The sequence below is a fragment of the Sorex fumeus genome, unplaced genomic scaffold, assembly GCF_029834395.1.
Source record: "Sorex fumeus unplaced genomic scaffold, SorFum_2.1 ptg000034l, whole genome shotgun sequence".
Lineage (NCBI taxonomy): Eukaryota > Metazoa > Chordata > Mammalia > Eulipotyphla > Soricidae > Sorex > Sorex fumeus.
The window spans coordinates 4101632-4105848 of NW_026606091.1; positions in this window are offsets into that span (position 1 = coordinate 4101632).

Sequence of the window (4217 nt, forward strand, 5' to 3'; positions counted from 1 at the left end):
GCAGGGCCAGCACCACCATCAATAAGATCCATTGTTCCCCAGCTGGGCACTGCACCTGCACAGCAGGCTTGAACAATAAGGCCATACCAAGAACCCCTCCTTTCTCCTCAGGGCACCCACAGTGAAAGAAAACTTGTTGAGGCCTGGAAGCCCACTTGCATCACAATTAGAGTACTTGGCCAGCTGGGAACTACCGCTGTTTCCAGAAGAACACAAAGAAGCTACTTCTAAATCTCAAGAACTGGTTCTCCTGAATATCTGAAAAAAGAAGATTGCTATGCCAGATGGTTTAGTGGGGTTCTGTTGGTCCCAGAATACTATTACCATGAATTTATATGGAAAAATTTTAGAACATTGCCTGATTCCAAGGAAAACCTACCAAATCATACCAAATAAGAAGATTCCACTTTTGAATGCTGGGAATACGTGTATTTGCAAACTCAGGCCCGTGTAGTAACGGTAAGGGTGACTCCATGTTCTCCTTGCCTCTGAATGAAGTCTAAACAATTCTGTTATCACAAGAGCACAAGCACCACCAGGACAATCTTAGAACTGTGAGACCATGAAGAAAAATCAGATGAACTACCCGAGCCACAAGCCCCCACCCCATTTTTGCACTGCAAATGGCCATTTTTAAGAATTATGCCACTGTGGCAATAAAAAAATGACTCAACTTAAAAAATTTTTTTCTTTAGTTTTTTGGGATACACCAGACAGTACTCAGGTTCTTCCCCATGGCTTTATGCCCGGAGATCACTTCTGGTGGGAATCATGTCTTGTGCTAGGGATTGAACTGGGGTCGGTGATGGACAGGGCAAATGTTTACCTGCTGTATTATCTCTCCAGGGCTCAATTTAACATTTTTATGATGATAAAGACTATTCAATTTTAAATGTTTTGCTTTTTATTAAAATTTATTAGTTGATTTAGATTTTTAAAGATACAGGCATACCTGGCATACAGGCATACCTGGATTCTAATCTTAGATCCATGGCAGTGAGAAGGCGTGCATTTCAAGTAAAATAATGAATCTCTTAATTTTTTATGGATAAAAAGTAAAAGGCCCTCCTGTTGTTCATCGATTTGCTCGAACGGGCCCAGTAACATCTCCATTGGAGATTTTGTTGTTACTGTGTTTGGCATATCGAATACGTCACGGGTTGCTTGCCAGGCTCTGCCGTGTGGGCGAGATACTCTCGGTAGCTTGCCGGGCTCTCCGAGAGGGGCGGAGGAATTGAACTCGGGTCGGCCATGTTGGATGCGTGCAAGGCAAACGCCCTACTGCTGTGCTATGTGGATAATTATAACCTAAATATTATTGAGTTCAATTCATGTACCTAAAATATGTAACACAATACAGGTCTTTAGTAATAGGTTCTCACTAAGTGATAAAAATTTCTGTTGCTTTTATATAAATTTAATGATAATTTAATAAAGGAGATGATCAAATAACTAATGACCTATTAGCCTTAAATGTCTACTTTTAGCAAAATTTATGAAGTTTATAATTTTCTAATGGAAATTGATGACCAAGCTCCCATGAATCCCAGAAAAACCCAGACTGTCAATGGTTTCTTTAACCTTTAATTCGGATAGAAGTTCAAAGAATATGAAAATTTTCAAATACTTCACTGTTTTAAAAAAGATAACAAATTATTTCATAGAACTGACTTGAAGATATAAGTTAAACAATTTAGGTCTGCTCATTGGATGTTATACAATATATTTTTCCCCCATTATTTATTCAAGCATACTATTGTATCCTTTCTTTGTACCTCTGTTTATACAACAGGATACAAATAGCTGTTATCTCACATTAATTTTATGAGGATTAAGTAAGATAATAGAAGTAAAATATTTAGCCCAAGTTCTGACTCTGTACTTTCTTTCAACATTCGTTAACTGGGGCCAGAAAGTAGACAGAGCGGGTAAGGTGTTTGCCCGGACTGAATCCCTGTTATCTCATACGGTCCTCTGACCCCTGTCAGGGATGAGCACAGTAGTTTTTGAGTCACTGTGTGTGACTTAGTAACCAGAAAAACCAAAGCTCAAATCAAAACGATTGTTAACCATTCATTCTTGTGATACTCCTAACAAAACTAATTTTCCCTCCTTTGAAACTTTTTCTTCATTCTATATCTTCTATTAGGCACCCTTGACATTATCAAGGGAAAATTTCTGGACTGTGAACCAGAAAGCAAAAAAGGGTTCTGTACTGAACCTAGAGCAATCCACACAGATTTCATTAGCCCCAGATAACACATTCACAATTTAATAAGTAATCCCAGTGAGAACATAAGCTAGGGCCAAAAAAAAAAAAAAAGTGCTTATTTCAGGCTACCAAGGCAAAAGGTCAATGAAAAAATTTATAGAATCTGTACCTGATCCAGTGGGTTTCTGTCTGTTCTCATGGAAATGGTATTATTTCAGTATTCTAGATTTGGCAGTACATATTTTATCCCAAGCATTAATATCAAATCCGGGTCTTTACTGCTTAAGGAATTTACTCATATACAAAGTTTTCTAAGGACACAAAAGTCAAATGATCGAATTATTAAAAAATAAAGTAGATAAAATCAGAATTCTCTGAAAAACTGGCATATTCATGTATCCTATATTTGGTATTTCTGATCTAAATGTATCGTAAAAGAGTAAGGAACATTTATGAATCATTTAATTCTTTATATTCCATCAAATCTAGTTAAAAGATAACTATAACTGTGACTACCATCACGAGATAGGTCTAAAATATAAAATCAATATTTTATAAAATAAACTTTTATAGTTTTAATTATTTCTTATGGCCCAGGAGTGATAGGTGTATTTTTGTTTACCTTCTTAATTTAATGATTCTTACATTTCCCAGGCTATGCCCCATAGGTTGGTTATTTTCATTAAAGGTGGTGGGTCACGTTCTAGAATTTGTATATAAAACTTTCCTGCAAGTGAAGAAAGCAAAGAAGAAAAAATTCCTGTGCTGGCAATAAAACGTTTATACTTTTAACCCTTGACTTCTCAAAACATATGCTTTTTCTGAAAACTTCTTTCCCTTGTAAAAGAATGTGTATACTTTAGAGGGTAGAGAATCCTTATCTATGTTACCATTATCGAACTAGATTAGATACTAACTTGGAAATGATTGTTTTTCTGTTTATGAAGCAACCACCAGAGTATTTCACAAATAAAAGTTCACAGTTAAATTGATGGGGAAGTCAAAATAGGCCCATGCAGTCCCCCTTTGGAACTTTCTTAAAACTTCCATTTTCATTTTGTTTTAAGGAGTACTCTTTAATAGAAATAAATTCTCTAAAGGAAAAAAACTAAAGTTCATATTTTATGTTGGCATCTTCTTAATAAAGCAAGCAAAATTTATAATAAAGTTGAGGAATGACTATACTGGAACATTAAGTGTTACAAACACTACTATTTATGTTTGTGTTTTTACAAATTAAAGAAAAAACTGTAGTGTAAGTGGATATCAGGTACACATTTTACTAGAAAACACTTAAATTTAATTCTTGTCATTGTAAAAATCTGTCACTGTCACTCCTCAGACGTGTTTCTCTGTATTAAGTGTGAAGTCACTTCATTACATACTAGTAGAAATAATTTAAATGAATGTAGAAATTTTAGTAATAATTTGAGAGGGAATAATTGGGAGACACATATGGTGAGTGCACTTCTAGCACTGATGGATTGAGTCAGCATTTAAAACTCAGAAAAGTCACTTTCCCTGAGTTCTGTCTCTGGTAGAAAGGATAGGTATAATTTTCACTGCAACCACAAGCCGTAACATAATGAAGATTTCCTCACACACTTTCTCAAAGGTCATATAAGTATGTAAAGGAACTAAGATTGAGGGCAATGAGGCTGCTTCTGTAGGACACCCAAAGTTGCTGTTTAATGTAAACATCCCTCTCCAAGTTCCCCATCCTATTGGTTAACTCCGATAGGCTGCCAGTCCTATGCCTGCCTATAACTGCTTGCATTTACTTCTACTGTTAAAAAAATTTTGCTACCCACTTCCACTCTTTCCATGATCTAATTTTCAAGTCATTCAATCCTCTCAAAATTTAGCTGTTTGAACTTTTCAAAGCGGATATTTAGTCAATGTGAAGGACTTGGAACAAAAGATATGCAAGAGTCAATTTTGAGTGGAAGGAACCATTTTGTTTTTCTTGGTTTGGCTGGTTTGGAGCCACACATGGCATTATTCT